The sequence below is a fragment of the Panthera onca genome, chromosome B1 (genome assembly GCF_046562875.1).
Source record: "Panthera onca isolate mPanOnc1 chromosome B1, mPanOnc1 haplotype 2, whole genome shotgun sequence".
Lineage (NCBI taxonomy): Eukaryota > Metazoa > Chordata > Mammalia > Carnivora > Felidae > Panthera > Panthera onca.
In genome coordinates, this window is record NC_138342.1 from 125,312,243 (window position 1) to 125,333,729 (window position 21,487).

The 21,487-nt window shown below is 39.5% G+C and overlaps 1 long non-coding RNA gene across 3 annotated transcripts in view; it reads right to left on the reverse strand.

Annotated features, from left to right (window-relative positions):
- Nucleotides 1-3,531: 3,531 nt before the first annotated feature.
- The window catches only part of LOC132692863 (uncharacterized), a 51,172-nt gene continuing 33,216 nt past the window's right edge, over nt 3,532-21,487 (reverse strand). Inside the window, exons 3-4 of one of the 3 annotated variants that reach the window (XR_009616613.2) lie at nt 12,583-12,762; nt 3,532-3,661 (exon numbers count right to left, since the gene is read on the reverse strand). This is a non-coding gene — a long non-coding RNA (uncharacterized LOC132692863). Of the gene's footprint in view, nt 3,662-8,910; nt 12,763-21,487 lie in introns of those variants that run through there. The other 2 variants (XR_013555118.2, XR_009616612.3) reach the window with 2 other exon arrangements.

Sequence of the window (21,487 nt, forward strand, 5' to 3'; positions counted from 1 at the left end):
TTAAAAAGAGATAGAGGGGCGCCTGGGTGGCGCAGTCGGTTAAGCGTCCGACTTCAGCCAGGTCACGATCTCGCGGTCCGTGAGTTCGAGCCCCGCGTCAGGCTCTGGGCTGATGGCTCGGAGCCTGGAGCCTGTTTCCGATTCTGTGTCTCCCTCTCTCTCTGCCCCTCCCCCGTTCATGCTCTGTCTCTCTCTGTCCCAAAAATAAATAAAAAACGTTGAAAAAAAAAAAAATTTTTAAAAGAGATAGAGAGGGAGAAGAACAAGGTAAATTTAAAAAGGGCTGGAGGAGAGATAGTTATGGCCACCTGATGTATTTGGTTGCAAAAAGGACAGGAAAAACACAAAAATAACAATCTATGGCCTCTTGGTAATACCAGAGGAGAGGGGGAAAGGGTAAAGAGAAGAAGAAGAAAGGACGTCCTTCTATAATGATTTAGAGTGGTAGGTAGTATTTTATGGCCCTATGATGGACTAATGGATAAAGCTCTAGAGTTTCCTGGGTCAAGTTTGAGGCAATGAGCTACAAAGTGCAGGCAAGTTTATACTGAATGACTTTGAGATCTTCTGTTTCCCAAATAAGTGGATAAACAGAAGACTTTAGTCTCCAGACTCATTAATCTAATACCTTCTGTGAGCACTGAGCATACATACAAGGCCAAATAAAAGCATTCAATATAAATAAATCAATAATAATTTATATCTTTTGATCTCTCCAAAGAGAACTGTTTATATTTGGAGAAAAAATAAATAAATTGACATTTAAAGAAAGAGCCGTCCTTCCTCACAAACACATGGAACGTTTGTTTTTTTTTTTTTTTTTGAAGTGAGACACTAAGCCATTTTATGTGTCTTTAGAGTCTTCACCAAAGCGGGGAATTATCTGTCAATAAGCCAAGGCATGTGAGTCAATGGATCAGTTAGCTTTTGCTAAAGTCATGCTCCCAAGAAAGCACTTTATTGTGTCTTCTTAAATAGTGTAGTGGTTTAACCTATTAATTCTCATGTCTTAAAACTAACTGACTCTGATATAGGGGAAAGTGGTAGTTGGGGACAATTCTGATATCAAAAGGTTGCTAAGCAGTATTACAATTTTGCAAAGAGACCTGAATAAATGATATTTTGTTCAATGAGCACTGTGCCACCAATTCCACCTCTTTGAATACGTCTCAGTGCAACACTCTTCTTGTAGAAGGGCTTGATCAGCTTGGGCTACTACTACGACAAAATACCACAGGTTGGGTGACTAAAACAACAGACAGCTATTTCTCACAGCTCTAGAGGCTGGGAGGTCTGAGATCAAGGTGCTCACAGACTCAGTGTCTGGGTGAGAGTTGCTTCCCAGCTTGCACATGGTCACCTTTTGCTGTATCCTCACCTGGCAGAGAGAGAGAGAGGAGGCTATTTTGCTCTTCTTATAAAGACACTCATTTCATCATAGTGGCTCCACCCTCAAGGCCTCATCTAAACCTAAATACCTCCCACAGGCTTCACCTCCAAATACCATCATATGGGAGTTAGGGCTTCAACATTATAAATTTGGGGTCACACAAACATTCAAACCATAGCAGGGGCTTTTCATCTTTTTGAGTCATGGACCTCTCTGGAAGTCTAGTGAATAATACTCTTAATGAATTCTTTCAAATGCATAGAATATGTTCCCCGGAAATGAGGTGTCTGGGTGGCTCAGTTGGGTAAACATCTGACTCTTGGTCTTGGCTTAGGTCATGATCTCAGAGATGGAGCCCCGATTGAGGCCCCATCAGGCTCCGTGTGGAACCTGCTTAGGATTCTCTCTCTCCCTCTCTCTCTTCCCCTCCCCCCATCTCTCTCTCTCTCTCTCTCTCTCTCTCTCTCAAGAAAAAAAATTATATATATATATATACATATGTATATATATATATATATGTATATATATATATACATATGTATATATACATATATATATATACATATGTGTGTATATATATATATATATATATATATATATATATATTCCTGGGAAAAATAGAAAAGCTACAATACACATGCCTGTGTGTATGTATGCACCCACATATACCCATCATACATATGACAGTAAACAGTACTGGAGATAGAATTACAGTTTAGGTATCAACTCTGCATTCAAAAAAAACCAAAAACCAAAAAATAAATAATAAAATAAAATACATAGAATTATAAGAATACCCATTACATTAAAATACAGTTGTCACTCCATTCCCCCCCCAAAAAAATACAGTTATCAGAGTATTTTTTTTTTATTTTGTGATAGGGCAATATATGTCTTTTGTACTAACATATTAAATAATAAAATCTAGTGGCAGGTCAAACAACTGTCATAATGTCAAAGGGGTGATAAGTATAGATGATATCTTGGGAGATCTTTCAATAACTGTAATATGATGTGAAAATATCTGGGATTTCTATTGGTGGTAAGGCCATAGGTACAGCTAACACTAGTATGAGGTGTTGCCTTTATTCATAATTGAAGGAAATGCTAATTACCAGTTGGAAGTGCAAAATAAAAATGCAATTTTTTTTCCCATCCGCATACTCAGCCCCCAGATTGAAAACTCCTCTCTTTGATTTCAAAAGTTCTCCTTTCCTCAGTCCCCACAGGGCCTGGATGAAGAAACACACCTTCAGAAACCCCTCCTTTTACAGTTCCCGCTGGCAGCTCTCTGAATGAGGATTATTCGTTATCTCACCTCCACCACTTTGGCTAGGGCGCTGCGCATCAGAGGCTACCATTCCTGGGGGATGGGGAGGAAGGTTGTAGTTACCATTTCCCAGACGATGCCCTGAACCCAGGATGCAATAAAAAGAGGGAGAGAAGAGAATGAACATTTACCGAGAACCTACTATGTGCCTGGTACTCTCGTAGGCACTTTATATTCATTATCTTAAGATGCCCTTAGGAAACAGAAAGAAAATGGGTTGGAGTGGATAAATGGGCTGTTGCCAGTTAGCAAATGACTGTCCTTGGTTTTGAATCCAAGTCTGTCTAATTCTAAAGTGCACAATCTTTTTTTAGTACGTCATGGATTGCTGACACTGGGTTGACCTCTTGACCATTCAAAATCAGATTCCTTATCTGGATATAATGATATTGTGGATCATTTGAGAATATGCATACAAGTGTCCTGTAAACTATAAAACACTTAGCACATGTTACTGCTGTTGTAATCATATGTCACTGTTGTTCTTACTATCATCAGAAATTTGTTATACAATAACTTCTGAAATCACTGAAAATCCTGGGCACCTAGACAATTCCCTTAAAAATGAGCCAAAGTAAGGAAAATTATGTCACAGTATATTCTGTCACAGAGCTATTCTGATTTTTCCTGGTAATTACTTTATTATTTAAGTAAATTGGGTCTTTCCTAGTAAGGAAAATAATTTGCAAACTACATCCCACTTACTTAATAAAATACTCAATTTCTAAGAACTATGTAAAGCAAGAAAAAAGTAATAAAGTTCATAATCTATGATAAGAAAATCTCTTATTCAACGCTGAGGTAAGATAAGCTTTATTCAAGGGGTCAAATTTTCTCAATTCTGGGGCAGCAGCTCTGTGAAAATGGATGTGCAATATCTTCTCAAGTGCAAACTCGTTCTTGATTTTTTTCCACAAAGTTTTCATTGTGATATGTATTCCCTTAAAATAAAATGGCTTGTTTTATAAGTTTTTAATATTATTTTCTCCTGTTTACAAAAATAACCTCTGCTTATTATAGAGGGGATAAAGAGAAGTGCAGATGAAAATTAAAATACCAGAGATAAGCAATGTCAACTTGCTGTGTAAACTTTTCAGCTGATTTTTAAACATTCCAATAAATTCAATACTTTTCTTTTGAACTCTGACTCCTTTTAGCAAGCAGACTCCCTTTTAGGGGATTTAGCAATAGTGACTTTCTATATAAGGGACAAAATTAACTTCCCTGATAAAAGGAATATGTTCCAACGATCCAACCATACAGCAACAGTTCAAAAAATATAGAAGATCTGGGGCACCTGGGTGGTTCAGTCAGTTAAGGTCCAACTCTTGATTTTGGCTCAGGTCATGATCTCACTACTCATGGGTTAGGGCCCTGCACTGGGCTCTGCACAAACAGCACAGCACGGAGCCTGCATGGGATTCTCTCTCTCCTCTCTCTCTCTGCCCTTCTCTCTCTCTCTCAGAATGAATAAATAAATAAACTTTTAAAATGTATATATAGAACCATGGATCTCTAAAAAGACACTCTTTTAAAAAAAGACACTTAGAAAAGTTACCATCTGAAACTCAAAAGGAGTACAATTGTGTCAAAACATATGTGAGGACCTTGGGGAGAGGCAGCAGAGGACAGAGTTGGGTAAGAGAGGAAGGGAGAGGGTCACATGCCCCAGACACATGTCCTATTTCCTGCCCTCCAGATGGCTCTCCCACTTGTAATCGTGTGAGGGAGCTCCTCACCCCCATCCTCACTGTGGGGTAGGGATAAGAAGAGGCAAAGCTATGGCCCAGTCCTTCTGACCTTCCTTCTTCTCACTCTGCAAAGCAAAATTGGTATTCAAGTCTTCATGATCCAGTGAGTTAAATAAAATGTAATTTCTGGGGCCTGCAGAGCCTCATTTTCTCACCAGTTTGCCAATTCTTTTAACCAGGGCTGCCTTTCACTTCGGAAATAGAAATAACGAGGTTCATTTCCGAAAGTGTGGCTGAAGTAATATTGCAGCATAAATATGTTTTAATAAAAGTGTAATCAGGTAAGATGGGAAGCCATTTTCGAATATGTATGAGGGCAGGGTACCCTGGGCAAGAAGAGGCTTGAAATGAGGAAATTCGTGAAGATACGATGTTTCCCAGAATAAACTTTGTTTATTTTTAGCCAACAGAGAACAAATAAAAGCCAAGCCAAATTATTTTTGTCGTTCAATTGCAAACATAGATGACACTGTGTACATAACTCCAAAGATGTGCCCGTATGCACAATGCTGGTAGCTAACACACAGGGCCTCCCTTACATTCTTTCGTTAAAACCCAAGATCCTGGAGCTGAACGTGATTTTTTAAAAATCATCTAGTCCAACCCCCTCATTTTCAGAAGAGGAAAGCAAATTCCAAAAAGTTAAATAAATTGCTAAAGATCGGTTCCCTAGTTAATGATTAGAATGCAGGCCCCCATGGAACTTACTGCAATCTTACTTGTATTTTGCTCATGGTCTCTCTATGCCAAGTTCAACATTAAGAGGCTCACACAAACACTAAATGGGATTGACCTATACAAGGTTGCTGACCTACACCTGTTTTTACTCAAGATATTGTTGTTGCCCACTGTTTCTTTATAACACTATACAATGACATTAAAGAATTAATGACATATACAAAAGATAGAGTAACTATGGTTAATTTTATATGTCAGCTTGACTGGGCCACAGGGTGCCCAGCTATTTGGTTAAACATTATTCTGGGTATTTCAGTGAGAGAGTTTTAGGTGAGATTAACATTTAAATTGACATACTTGAAAGAAGCAGATTATCCTCCCTAGTGTGGGTGGGCCCCATCTAATTAGTTGAAGATCTCAATAAAACGAAATACTAACCTTCACCCAAGTAAGAGAAGAATTCCTTCCTGACAGTTCAAACTGAGATATCAATTTTTTTTCCTGCCTTTGAACTCAAACTGAAATATCAGCTTTCCTGTGTCTCCAATATGCTAGCCTTCAGATTAGAACCATACCAATGAATCTGCTGGTTCTCTGGCATATAGACTCACACTAGAACTAAACTATTGGCTTTCCTGAGTCTCTAGCTTGTCAGTTTATCCTGCAAATCTTAGGACTTTCCAGTCTTTATGATCATGTGAGTCAATTTCCAATAATAAATAAACTAATCAATGAATAAATGAATACCTTATTGGTTCTAATCCCCTGAAGAATCCTAATACAGTACCTTTCCTAATGTTCAGATGTTGTGTTTCTCAGGTATCTCAAAATGCACATTCAAGGAAATTTTATGAGCTTTTGCCCAGATGTCAACATAAATCATTTGGTGCCATCACCATAGTTCGTATACATTAAAAAACAAAGGAGTAGAATAAACATGAACTCCCAAAAGTCATTGCTAAAATGAATATTGTACTATTCCAGTTGTCTTATGTTGATCATCTGAGAAATATGGAGATTAAGTTCCTGGACTGGTAAAATTTTATTACTAGATCAGAAGTTCTCTGGGAAAATAAGTTAGGCTAGAAGTGATTGGCCAGAAAATGGGAAGAGAAAGAAGAGTCTGATAAAAAAAAAATAGCAATAACTAGCATTTATTTGGTGCCTACTGTACTCCAGACACTTGGCAATCAATTATTCATCCAACAGATATTATCGAGAACTTTTTATGTGCCAGATATTATTCAGGGTGCTAGGGATACAGCTTTGTAAAAATAGACTTGATTTCCTGCTCTTATGGATCTTACAGTTTAGAGAAGGAAGATAGACAAGTAACAAATGTTATGGAGAAAAATAAAGCAGGGAGGAGATAGAGGCAGTACAACTGGAAGGGATCATAATTTTTGGTAGGGTTGTCAGAGAAGACATTACCAAAACCAAGGTAACATTTGATAATAGAGCTGAATGAAGGAAGTGAGGGAACAAGTCATATGGGGGACATTTTTCAGGCATTGGAATCAGTAAGTGCAAATGGCCTAAAGCAGATGGATGTTTGCGTGTTCAAAGAACAGCAAGAAAATCAGTGGGGCTGGGGCTGAGTTTTTAGCAAGGCAAACGCAGTAGAAGAGAAGGTCGTAAAAATAATGATAGTAATAGTGACATGATAGTAATAGTGTCTAAGTGAGATAACTGGGGCTCAGAGTAGTTTGTAACTTTCCCACAACTTAGCTAGTAGATGATGGAGGCTGGCATAGACCTAGGTATATCCACCTGGGTGAAAAGCTTTGACTCTTTCCACTTTATTACATTGTTTCTCCAGAAAAATCTTCAATATTCTCCAATTGTTTTGTGTATCCCTAGCATAGTATTTTCGGTAAATATTTGCCTTTTTTTTTTACTACCCAACATATCACATATCCTTCCTACTTGGAGGGAAATCCCCAATGTGTGAATCTTGGCTTGCCATAATGAAACCAAATGTCCAGACAGTTCCTTCTCCCTAGCCCACAGCAGTTGGAGGGAGAGCATGGGGCCTGGGTCAACTTGATGCCTACACCCAGACTTTGAACCTTGAGGGTGTAGTCCAAAAAGGCAGGGTTACACAGGCAGGTGGGGTGTCTAGCAAATCTAGACAAGCAGCAGTGTCCAGCAGAGGCAGTGGCAGGAGTAGCACTCTGACCAGAGGTGCCTACAGCAGGACCTTGGTTGTATTGCTTGATGCCTCCCCTTTTCTCAGCCTGGTTTTATCGCTGCTAATGATGTTGCAAGACAAAAGAGGTGAGGGAACATCTCCCTTAGTTCCAATGATGTATTCTTGTTGGGAATAACTGTTGCAAGACTTTGGAATGGAAAAAAAAAAAAAGATTATTGAGTGTACTCTTTAAAATGTTTGTTTCTTTGTTTATCTTGAGAGAGAGAGAGCGAGCGAGCGCATGAGCAGGGAGGGGCAAAAAGAGAGAGGGAGAAGAGAATCCCAAGCAGGTTCTGCACCATCACCACAGAGCTCACGAATTGTGAGATCATGACCTGAGCCAAAATCAAGGGTCTGACACTTAATTGACTGAACCACCCAGGTGCCCCTTGAGTGTCCTCTTTAATGTACTCTTCCCAGCTATCTCTGCCTTTTATCATTTTTGAGCTATTTTACAACTCAGTAATTTGTAGAAAGCTGGAAATAATACCAAAGATTCTTCTCCATACAAATACAAATCAGTTGTGTCAGAAAGAATGCATTCCCACTTTCTTATATAATTGTGTGGTACTTTGAATTCACCTTTCAACCAGTTATAACTTCTCATCAAGTTCCCCCAGTACTTAATGAGTGAAAATCTATGCCATATCATATTTATTTGTCAATTCATTTCATTATTTTTTATCTGCCGATATGTGTATGGTACCTTAGAGTTTTTCAACCAGTAACATCTTACTGGTGCCCTTAACAATTATTAAGTTATGGGGGCCTGAGTGGTTCAGTCAGTTAAGCATCCAGCTTCAGCTCAGGTCATGATCTAGCTGTTGGTGAGTTCGAGCCCCACGTCGGGCTCTGTGCTGACAGCCCAGAGCCTGGAGCCTGCTTAGGATTCTGTTTCTCCTTCTCTCTCTCTGCCCCTCCCCCTCTAGGCACTCTGTCTCTATCTCTCTCTCAAAAATAAATAAACATTTTAAAAATAAAAAAATAAACCAATAAGTTAAATAAAATCCATGATGCATGTTCATTTTATATTTGTATCAGAGGCAGGATTTTGCCACTTGGAAATATTCTTTAACAATAATGAATAGGAAAATCACATCACTGTCCTGTCTTTGGCTTGGAGCACTCTCTCTCTCTGACCTTCACCAACCACACAGAGGCATGCACTTCATGAGACTGGAGACCCAGATGCTGGTCTTAGCTCTCACCTTAACCAGTGAGTTAATTCACACAGCTTCCCTGGACTTCAGGTCCTTCATCTTTGAGATAAAGAGGATGAATTCAATATTCTTCAAGATCCAACTCAGCTCTGACTTCTTATGATTGACTATGTTACATGCCCTTAGGTGTTCTCCCCACTATCTTTTGTGAGTTTTTTGTCCTTTTCCCCAGGACCTGCTGTATTTGGTTCCCTTTATTTCCTCTCTGCCACAGCAGGGCCTATTTTCCTTCTCTTAATTTCCCAAGGTTCGATTCCTCGATATTCAGCTTCCTGTCTTCCCACATCCCGATAAACACACACACACACACACACACACACACACACACACACACACACACACACACGAATACAAACCTCTTTATGGGAACCAAAAGACAATAACAAACTTGTAGTTATTATAGGATTACATGGAAGAAACAAGGAATTTCCACTCTGCTTTGCCATTAATCCCTCCAAAAGAACTACCTCAAAACAAAACAAACAAGCACTTCACTAAAAAATAAACTAGTTGAACAAACAAAGCACTTTGATCTCACTACTCAGTTTCACCCAGGGGTAGATAATAATAGCACAAGTGATGGGCGTTCTTTTCTCTTCTCTGTTTCCCTTGCCAGCATCACACTCAGGCTTCCCCAGCTGGGGCAGGAAATGCACATCCTGAGGATCACACTGTAGCTTACATAGACAACTGCTCAGGTCTGCGCAGCAGAACTCAGAAGTTCCTGACTCTTTGCCTGTGCTTCACACAATAGACCAAGAGTCCTTGAGGTCAGTCATCCTCAGGGAATCTGCTGTTACAAAATGCTTTCATGTGTGTTTTTCTGCCAAGTTCACTTAAAAACTGAAATGGTATCTTTTCTATCTAAAGAAAAGATCCAGGAAGAAAGCCAAATTAAATTCTCCAAAGATTTGTTTCTAACAGCAACTTCTGGCCAGTGTGATGTTATTTCTAAGCTTTCTTATGGCTCATAAAATGTCATGGGGTATTTGCAGGTTGAAGGAATTGTGCCAAACAAAAAGGCAGGAAGAACTTCTAGGCCAAGGAAATCCATGTGCAAAGCATGGGCCCTTCAAAGGACCCCAGTGTTCTGAGCATGGGGAGTAAGTCGTTCGATATGGCTGCAGTAAGGGGGCTGTGGAGGGTCAGGAGGGGGAGGCAGAGAGCATTAGGAGAGGGCAAGCCTGCAAAGATAAGGGAGAGCTAGAATACAAGGGCCAAACTGCCACCTGTACTGTCAGGGAGCTCACAAAAGGAAATCTCTGTCAGATCTGCTATCTTGTTAGTTTATAATTCAACAAAACATGGTGACGTGATGTCTGAAACTTCCCCTTTGAGGTACTCGTTCAAATCAATAGCATTTCCCAGAGACAAATACAACATTCGACCCTAAACATTTGCTGGAAAGTATGTCTATGGAAAATAGATGTGTAGTTGGAATTTTTTTCTCTATGCAAACGTGTGATCGTCTTTCTCTCCCCGCACCTCACCCTCCAGCATCAAGAACAAATGGAGCAATCATCAGTAGAAGTAAACATGCATAGTTGCAGTAACTCCAAATACTTTATGGTACACTAACAACCCAAGAATTTGGATCTAAGAACATGATTGTTTTCTGTCAAGGAATTTCAAATACATATGCACTTGATTGATTTTTGGTCTCCTGGGAGATAATATGAACAGGTAATCCTTCAGTTGCCATGTTTAATGACTAGCACCAGACTCTCTGCAAGGGCATCCCTCCCATGCCTGGTCAACTTATGATGAGGAGAACTGGAAAGAGGGACTGCCATCTTGATAAACTCACATGGTTGCCTGAATCTAAAATCTCCATGCTCCAAGGCACAACTAGCTCTTAAGAGACTCAAGATAGTAGTTTTGCCTTCAACATGCTCCCATCTCATACCTACCTTCGTTCTCATTCTGTTCCTTCCCCACTGAGGCAACCAGGTATCTCAGTCAGCTCAAGCTGCCATAACAAAATACATAGACTGGATGGCTTAACAGGAACTTAATGTCACAGTCTGGAGGCTGGCAACCACAATCAAGGTGCCAACGGGGTAAATGCATGGTGAGAGCCCTCTCTCCTTGAGTTTCAGACAGCTGCCATGAGCTACATCTTCACATGGCCTTTCCACTGTGCTCATCAGAGAGAGAAAGAGGAGATCTCCTTCTCCTTTTTATAAAGGCACTAATCTTATCATAAATTCCCCACCCTTATGACTTCATCTAACCTACATGCCTCTCAATGGCCACAACTCCAAATACCATCACACTGGAGGTTAAGGCTTCAACATATGAATCAGGGGACACACAAATATATAGTGCATTACATTCCACCCCTAGTCCCTCAAAAGTCATGTCCTTTTCGCATGCAAAACACATTCATTCCATCTCAATGGCCCCATAAGTCTTAACTCATTCTAGCATCAGCTCCAAAGTCTAAGGTCCAAAGTCTCATTTAAATATTATATCAGGGCACCTACGTGGCTCAGTCAGGTGAGCATCTGACTTCAGCTCAGATCATGATATCATGATTCGTGAGTTTGAGCCCGGCATCAGGCTCTATGCTGACAGCTCAGAGCCTGGAGCCAGCTTCAGATTCTGTGTCTTCTTCTCTCTCTGTCCCTCCCCTGCTTGCACTCTGTCTCTCTAAAATAAATAAACATACATACATACATACATACATACACACATACATACATAAATAAATATCATCTCAGTTGGGGGCTCCTAGGTGGCTCAATCAGTTAAGCGTCTAACTCTTGATTTCAGCTCAGGTCATGATCTCATGGTTGTGAGATCAAGCCCTGCAATGGGCTCCGTGCTGAGAATGGAGCCTGCTTGGGATTCTGTCCCTTCCTCTCCCTCTGCCCTTCCCTCACTTGTACTCTCTCTCTCTCTCAAAAAAAAAATCATCTCAATCAGATATGGGTAAAACTTGAGAGATGATTCATCTTGAGACAAAATTCCTTTCTAGCTGTGAACCTGTGAAACCAGACAAGTGATATGCTTCCTAAGTACAATGGTGGGACAGGCATAAAATAGACACTCCTATTCCAAGAAGAAGAAAGAAGAAAGAAGGAAAGGGTGGTGGGTCCTAAGCAACTCCAAAGCCTAGCAAGACAAATTCCACCAGATCTTAAGACTTGAGAAATCCTCTTTGTTTTGATGTTCTGCCTTCAGAACTGGGGCAGCAGCCGCACTTCCAAGGCTTTACTAGATAGGAGTTGCACCCCTAATGTACCCCCAGTGTTTGGGGTTTGGTGGGGCTCCTAAGGTTCCACAGGGCAGCTGTACTCCTGAGACGTGGGTGGGATCTTCCTGGTCCACAAGACAGGCAGCCTTACCCTTTGAAACTGAGGAAGAGACAGCCTGTCTCAGGACCACTGGTGAACATGGCAGTCCTCACAATCTCTTGATCTCCTTCTGGGTCATTCCTTTCTTTCTTTGAACAAAAACACACATTCACAGCCAAACAGGCCTATGGTCTTGTCTTCTAGAATCCAAGAAGTCTGGCTGACTTTCTTCATTTTGTCCCAGCTCTGACTCTTCAGTTCAAACTGGCAGTGTTTCTTCTACAATCCCATAACTTTATTGAGTGATAGTGCATTTATGAGCTTGGTGTTCTCTTTAGAACATGCTTTATCATTTTTTGCAATATGGGCAAGTGAGAATTATCCAAATTCCCGAGTCTGGTTCCTTTCTATGTAACAATTCCTTCTGCAATTCATCCATCTCTTCTCTCATTTTACTCTTCTTTCCTCTCTCTGTTCTCTCATTCTTCAGTCGTGGGAATCAAGCCACTCCTTCAACACTTCACTTAGAAATCTCCTCAGTTAAATATCTAATTTCATCCCTCAACAAGTTCTACCTTCTACAAACACTAGAACACAGTTCAGCCAAATCCTTTGCCACTTGATGACAAAGATCACCTTCCCTCTATATTCTAATAACATGTTCCTCATTTTAGTCTGAGACTTCCCAGAATCGCCCCTAATGTCCATATTTCTAGCATGCACCTCAAAACACTTCCAGCCTCTTCCCATTACCCAGTGTCAAAGTATCTTCCAAGTTTTTAGCTATTTGGAGGCTGAGAAGTTCCAAGATCTACTGTTGGCAAGTTGGAGACCCAAGAGAACCAAACGTGTAAGTTCCATTCTGAGTCCAAGTCCAAAGGCTAGAGAAGACTGATGTCCCACCTAAAAGAGAAGCAGAGAAAGAGAATTCTTTCTTACTCAGCCTTTTTATGCTATTCTGGCCTTTGACAGATTGGATGAGGCTCACTCAAAAAACGGAGGACAATCTGTTTACTCAGTCTACTGATTCAAATGTTAACCTCATTCATAAACATCCTCACAGACATGCCTGGGTATAATGTTAAACCAAATATCTGGGCATCTTGGGGCCCAGTCAAGTGGACACATAAAGTTAAGCATCACACCAAGTCAATCCACCTTGACCTGCTTTCTCTTCTTTTCTTCACACGTTTAACTCTAGCTTTACCTGTTTATCACAATTTTCTGGTTTTGTCCAATAATCAGATTCTTCCTAAGATACTGCTTGATTGCCCTAAAAATTACTACTAAGCTATTGATGAGTGCAAATGATTTAACAATTATACTGTCTATTGCATTTAACTTCTCCTTAAGGAAGAAAAAAATTCCTATTGTATTGTGGTAAAATGCATATAGCATAAAATTTACCATTTTAACCATCTTAATATTTTTTTCATGTTTATTTATTTTTGAGAGAAAGAAAAACAGCATGGGCCGAGGAGGGGCAGAGAGAGAGGGAGACACAGAATCTGAAGCAGGCTCCAGGCTCTAAGCTGTCAGTACAGAGCCTGACACGGGCTCCAATTGACAAACCGTGAGATCATGACCTGAGTCTAAGTCAGATGCTTAACTGAGTCACCCAGGCACCCCACCATTTTAACCATCTTAAAATGTACAATTTAGTGAGATTAAGTACCTTCCCAATGTTGCACAGCCATCACCACTATTTCCAGAACTTTTGCAACACCCCAAAAGTAAACCCCATACCCAATAAGTAAATAGTCACTCCCTACTCCCCAGCCCCCCAGCCCCAGGCAACCACTAATCTGCTCTCTGTCTCTACGCACTTGCCTATTCTTGGGTATTTCATATACATGGAATTATACACCATGTGGCTTTCTGCGGGCTTTCCTTCACTTAGCTAAGGAAGAATGTTAGAAGGTGAAATTGGAAAATAGAATATATTTTGTGATATAAACATTTTGAGGTATCTTTAAAAACACATCAACTTTCTATTTAATTATTTTACCAAGGTTTAGGGAACTCATCTGTGACCCATCTCCCCCAGACATTGCCCCAGACATTATGTTATTCTTTCTTTCCATGGAGGTTTGAAGCAGCCAAACACAAGCTAGCATCAGGCAGTGTGCAGAATGTGAGGACACCTCAGAGGGCTCATTTCACCCCCATCAGAGAGGCCTTCCTTCTCTGCCAGTGACCTGGCAAAACCATGGGAGTCAGAAGGTCATACAGCCCTGGGGGATAAAAGGATGTTTGCCCACTGACACTTGAGGTCTTGATGAAAATAAAAGCAAGCACATCTCTGGCTGCAAAGTAAATTATTCACGGGCTTTATTTAAAAAGAAAGCATTTATATAAAAAAATGGACATCACTTGAATTCCAAAAATCATTTCCAAAAAAAAGAACATTTTAAATCAAATGTGAGTGAAAGAGACTGCATTCACAGTTCACACAGCACAGCTACTGAACTATCAAAGGATCCCAGGTTTGCTGAGATACTGATTTCTACAATGTGGGTGATTTGAAAGGATACACAGCTTTACTGGGAATGTGCTGTGCAGATGGCCAGCCCAGACTACGAGTCTGCTAAGTTTGATGGGAAACGAGCCGTTTGGCAACCCCCCAGTCTAAAGGGTCTGAGAATGGCATGCCAGAAGGGCCTGGGCCGCAGGAGTTGTTCTAAAACCCTAAGCCCTGGAGGCCCCACTTGCGGGTTTCAGCCTGTGTCACAGATTTTATGTGCTGCGAGCTTTCACAGCTTTATTTGGCCTAACCAACGTACCTAAGCAGCATCTTTACTTTCTCAGCTCTTCCTTTTTACTCATCTCCTATTTTTATTAATATCCAGACACAAAGAGGCTACCAATATTTTTAGTCCTGATTTCTACCCTGTTACTACTTATATTTTTGCCAAGATCAAAGTCTAGATTCATCTTCAAATCAGTTCATGTTGTTTTCCTGCTTCTATTTCAAAATATGGACCACATAGTCTTTATAATCTTATTTCATGATGTCTACCTTAGATTTAATCATATACACAAGCTTCAGTAGCTCACTAAACCATGTAAGGATAAAGGAAGATGTAGGCCTAGTCTGAGCATGAAAGCTTTTATATTTTTCTCCTTCTTTTCAGTAGTTTCTGAGGTTTGTAACTGAACAGATGGAACCCTGGTTAAAAGTTCACAATTCCTTTTTAAATAACATCATTTCTTTTTTTATGGGGTCCGTCCGCCTAAAATGATCCCTGTGTTACAACGTAGATATTTAGTCGGTTAAGCATCTGACTTTGGCTAAAGTCGTGATCTCGCAGTTCATGGGTTCAAGCCCTGTGTCAGGCTTTGTGCTGATAGCATGGAGCTAGAGCCTGTTTAGAGTTCAGTGTCTCCCTATCTCTGTCCCTCCTCCAATTATGATCTGTCTCTCTGTCTTTCTCTCTTCCTCTCAAAAATGAATAAACATTTTTTAAAAAGTTAAAAAAAATAAATAAATAAAAAGATATGACTACCTGGGCACCTGGGTGGCTCAATTGCTTAAGTGTCTGACTCGATTTCAGTTCAGGTCATGATGTTGTGAGTTTGAGTCCTGTATCAGGCTCTGAGCTGATAGTGTGGAGCCTACTTGGGATTCTCTCTCTCTGTCTGTCTCTCTCTCTCCTCTCTCTCTCTCTCTCTCTCTGCCCTTCACCCCCCCTCCCCCACTCTTAAAATAAATAAATATACTTAAAAAATGTTTTTTAATTCAAAAGACATGACGACAAGGCCAGGTCACTGGATTTTCACAAATATACCTGAATTTATCCACAAGAATAAATATGTGCCCTTCAAATAGGTAGCAACATTCCAAGGATATTGTTATTGTTTAAAATGATTTTAGAACTCCAGTTAGGAACTGCTTTCCTTCACTCACTGAGGGGATTACTTTGAATGTCCCCAATGGTTAAAAAAAAAAAAAAAATCTTTTTCTCATCAGTATAAGTTTCATTTCCAGAAAAAACCAAGTCACTCAATAAGGCAGATGGCAATTGACTGAATAAACTGCTTTAGCCTAAATAAAAAGTGACTAAAATAGAAGACTAGCTTTTTCTTTAATATGATTCCTTACATTATTTTCAACAGTAATTTGAAAAAGGGTTCATCAAACAATAGAATGATAGCAGTACGGTGAAAGAAGCGTCTAGACCTCCAAAGCAACTCCACTGAAAAAGAGGACTTTCAATTGAATATATGGAGGGTTTTATTATTATTCTTTTAATGTTTATTTATTTTAAGAGAGATTGCAAACCGGGAGGGGCAGACAGAGAGAGAGACAGAAGATCTGAACCAGGCTCTGCACTGACAGCAGACAGCCCAATGAGGGGTTCGAACTCACAAACAGCAAGATCACCATCATAAGCCAAAGCCGGATGCTTAGCTGACTGAGCCACCCAGGCACCCTGGAGGGTTTTATTTTTAAGAAAAATAGGCTAGCCTTGTTTCATTTTCACAGAAACACCATATTATTGGTGACTGGATAAGAGAGTTGGCTGTTTTTCAGCTTACTACAGGATATAATTTAACAATTCAATCTTTGCAGTGAACAAAGTACAAAACCTGAAATACCTTCATTGAACCATGCTTTAGTGATATCTTCCAAACCAAAACGTTCACATGGATATACAATCTGGAAGTCAATAGATACACTCTGTGCAACCAATAAACATATATTGAATGTACATATGAATATTAACAAAATATTAAAAGTTAGTTCTACCCTCTAGAATTTATACTTTTGGTTTCAAAGCCTTGTTTCCAAAGCTAATTTCATTAAGCATGTTTGTTTGTGACTGGGTTGCAAGAACAGCATATACCAGAATGTCAGGCACTGTACAAATCAATTTAAACAAGTTTTGTATTTCACCCACATAGAGATATTTAATATAAATAAACCTGTGTTTTATTTTTGTATTCTTTTTTTTAAAATTATTTTTAACATTTATTTATTTTTGAGACAGAGACAGAGCATGAACGGGGGAGGGTCAGAGAGAGAGGGAGACACAGAATCTGAAACAGGCTCCAGGCTCTGAGCTGTCAGCACAGAGTCCGACACGGGGCTCAAACTCACAGACTGTGAGATCATGACCTGAGCCGAAGTCGGCCGCTTAACGACTGAGCCACCCAGGCGCCCCTATTTTTGTATTCTTATTGATGATGAAAGGAAAAGGGAAATTATTGCACGCCGGGCACCTATTATACACAAGGATTGAACATGTTATGAATTTAATCCTCTCCACATCTCTGAGCTAAATACTTTTATCCAGATTTATAGATAAAGAAACCAAGTCTTAGGGAATTTAAACAGCAGAACACTGGCACATCACTGGCAAGTGGGAAAAACACACTCAGAATTAGCTGACCATGGTCAGAGAAAGAAGTCAAAGGTCACAGCCATTTCCCCCCACCCCCAAAAAACTGATGTTATCATTCCCCATCATCTTTTTTTCACTAATCTCAATAATTCTTTTGTCATACTTTTCTGCAAACTGAAATAGCGCAATTACCTCCTAATCTGGGAAAATAAAATGTTCTATGAATTTTTATCATGTTATTTATACAAGGAGCCTTTGGAAACCAGTTAAGTGCTTGAACCAGTTAAGTGTTTGGGTGGGACATATAAAAACAAAGCAAGCTAAATAAAGAATTGTTGAAGCAAATGAAGCAAATAAAGCAAAGGAAAAAAAATCATGATCCTTAGTTCAAAAACACTAGCAGCCTTAATCATCTATAGGGGTAATAGGTTAAACATTTAACTTATGAAAAGGATAAAGAGCAGATCCTTCAAATAAAATGTAAAAGGAAATTGAGAATCAACATCAGGATGTTTCATTTGACCTTAGAGACATATTTTACTGGTGACTCTTTTAAGAGTGTTTCTGATTTGTTGTTGTTATTGTCAATGGCCTCGATTTTCTAGCTTATCTCCCAGTTTATTTTGCCTCATATAGTTTGTTCATTTTTGCCTTTTATTTTCTTGTTCAACCCCTATTGACTGACAATTTGAAAGGAAAGAAACTAAAATAAAGCACCTGGTTTGAGTAATAAATTTTTGTAATTACCCTGATGGATAACAATCCATTTCCAAAATAAATGTAAGCTCCATAATTTACTAATATTTTGTGAGGGCCTTACCTTATTTCTGCAGGGTTTCATGCTCATTGTCATCTGTCTTTACCATTCATCACCCAAACTAACACTAACTACCAAGCTCCTAGAAGGGGTTAAACCTGAAATGGCTGATGTTTTGACAGTGATATGCTAAAGGAAGGAAGGAAGGAAGGAAGGAAGGAAGGAAGGAAGGAAGGAAGAAAGAAAGAAAGAAAGAAAGAAAGAAAGAAAGAAAGAAAGAAAAAAAGAAAATTGTCTTATTCAGAAATTTAGCCTGGTGAATATTTTATCTGAGGAGTTCTCAAAATCTCAAAATTACTTGCCCAATGCTGGTGTTTTTGGTTTGTTTTCTATAAGCCTCTGTCTGGCTTCATGCTTAAAAGGATATTCAGAAACTTGTGTGCATTGCTCATCTTAAATTGACATCTTATGAAGCTGAGCTGAGTACAGAATTTTCTTTCACTTCAAAGGACATACCACAGGGTACAGAGAAAGAAGGGTTGGGTCCTTCCAGCCAAACATCGCCCTCTGGCACTCACACTCAACTCCCCCGGGATGGAAGAGGGCAAACTCTGGCCCCAGTAGCCCTAGGTAACATTTCCCACAACCCTGACTCATAAATATTGACGTTTGGGAAAAACAAGCACAGAAAAGAAAAAAGAGCTCTACCTCCCCCCCAAAAAAAGTTGTTTTCAAGTTGAAATGTTCATATATTTTCTAAAGCTTGATTAATATCAAAGATACTGATATAATTTTTAAAAATACCTCATCTTAACATCTTAAAATATAGTTTCATCCATCAACAACTAAAGAACATAGGAAACAAAATTTTTAACAGCGTTTTAAAATTTATTTTTCCATCAGGAAAATAGTTTATCAGGACTGGGTCGATGCAATTTTTCTAAAAGTAACTATAACAATGTTCTCAGAGAACATCTTTTCTGCTGAATACCAATTTTTAAATCATAGTGAATTTAAAATTCTTTATTTTCAGCAAGATCTTTTTTTTTTTTTCCTTTTAAATATTTGTCTCCACCTCTCTGTGCTTCAAAAAACGGAAATACTATAGTTAACTAAGACCTCTGAGAATTCTTCACAGACCCTAGGCCTGTTTGTTTCCATTGTGGAACTACAGCGCAACCTGGTGGTGTATGTGTGTAAATGGCCAAAATTACAAACCAAAATAGAGAATGCCTAGTGTTTAGCTTTTAGAAAATAAAGTATTGGGGAAAAGAATGTGGAATGGCTCTCTTAAATCATAATTGTGGATAGATGTCCTTATAGTTTCTAAAATAATATACCGTAATAATGGTTACTGATGAGTCACTGACATAAATTGACACAATTTTGTTTTAATTTTTTTTTTATGTTTATTTATTTCTGAGACAGAGAGAGACAGAGCATGAGAGGGGGAGGGGCAGAGAGAGAGGGAGACCCAGAATCGGAAGCAGGCTCCAGGCTCGGAGCTGTCAGCACAGAGCCTGACGCGGGGCTCGAACTCACAAACTGTGAGATCATGACCTGAGCCGAAGTCGGTCACTCAACCGACTGAGCCACCCAGGCTCCCTGACACAATTTTTAACATTCATATTTTTTCACAATAATCTCCCTTTTTATGACTTTTCAAATTTTCTGAACACTGTTTCAAATGCATTTAAGGGGAAAAATATCTTTAATAAGTGGCAAAGTAAACTAATATTTTACCAGCCCTGGGAGGATTCTTTTCTGCTTTGTGCCACAAGTACAATAAGCACCATCAAAAGACCAAAATAGAAAGATGCACTTGTCATAAGATTTTTCCCGAGCTGTCAAATTTTAGCTAACAACAAGTTAATTAGGCTCATTTCCATTCTTAAAAAAGAAATGTGTTTTTTATATTTTTCCCCTAAAAGCAAAGACAATTTTATATGCCTTTCTTTAACAGCTAACAATACCATTGATGCAAAACCTTGTAGACAAAATGGTAATTCACAGTAACTATAATAGTTTATTATGTGTTCTTAGGACTTTACATCCAATCTCTTATCTAATCCTTTCAACAACTCTATCGAATTAAGATCAGTCTCACCCTCTTACAGAGTATTAACACTAAGGCTTAGGGAGATAAAATAACTTATTCAAGGTCACTCAGCTAATGAGTGACAGAAGGGACTGAACTCTTCAAAGCCCATATTCAGGCTTTGGCACATAGAAGGCCCTCAATAAATGTTGATTGACTCAGTGAATATATGTACCTGTTGCAGGATAGGAAAAGTTAGCCTGGACTAAATCCAGTCTTTTGACTCTCCATCCAGTAATTTTTCCAGTAAAGTTTAGACATACTTCGACTTTTCTCTTGCATCTACATGTAATTATACTCTTCTGAGCCTGCAAAGTGCCTTCTATTTTCCAGAAAAACACAAAGAAGCAATACCAGGCCAGAGTCACCTGAGTCTCACATCTAAGCTGTTTTATTCATGAGGTACTAACAAAATCTTTATAATTTTTGTGCCATAGATCCCTTTGGAAGTCCAGTGAGGCTCCTGGGACCCATCCCAAAATAATCTTAATAAATATATTAAAAGGGAAATCAACAGTTTAAAATAATATTTTCAGGGGCACAGGGGTGGCTCAGTCAGTTGAGCATCTGACTTCGGCTCAGGTCATGATCTCATGGTTTGTGAGTTCAAGCTCCACATTAGGCTCTGTTCTGACAGCCTGTCAGCGCAGAGATCAGATCCTCTGTCCCCCTCTCTCTGCCCCTCCCCTGCTCACACTGTCTGTCTCTCTCAAAAATAGGTAAACTTAAAGAAAAATAGATGAACATATGGTGGGGGGGAGGGAAAGAAACCATGAGAGACTCTTTTTAAATTATTTTAAAAAGTTTATTTATTTATTTTTGAGAGAGAACATGTGTGTGTGCACAAGTGGGGGAGGAGCAGAGAGAGAGAGAGGGGAGTGAGGGGGGGGGGAGAGAGAGAGAGAGAGAGAGAGAGAGAGAGAGAGAGAGGATCCCAAGCAGGCTCCACACTGACAGCAGGGAGTCCTACACACTGACAGCAGGGAGTCCTACACAGGATGCAAACTCACAAACCCAGGACTGAATCATGACCTGAGCCAAAATCAGGAGTCAGACCAACAGAGCCACCCAGGTGCCTGAAATCAGTCTAATCTTAAGAGTTACCTGAAGGGGTGCCTCGCCTGGGTGGCTCAGTCAGTTAAGCGTGCAACTTCGGCTCAGGTCATGATTCCCCGGTTCATGGGTTCAAGTCCCTGGAGCCTGCTTTGGATTCTGGGTCTCCTCCTCTGCCTGCTCCTCCCCACTCACTCTGTGTGTGTGTCTCTCTCTCTAAAAATAAATTTTAAAAAAAAACACTTAAAAATTAAAAAGAAAAGAATTACCTGTAGACAAGTCTTTTCAAAAACTAAATTATAAAACAATTCTTAAATTTGAAAAATTCAGTACATATACTTATTTACATTTATATATATTCTCTTGATTACTATG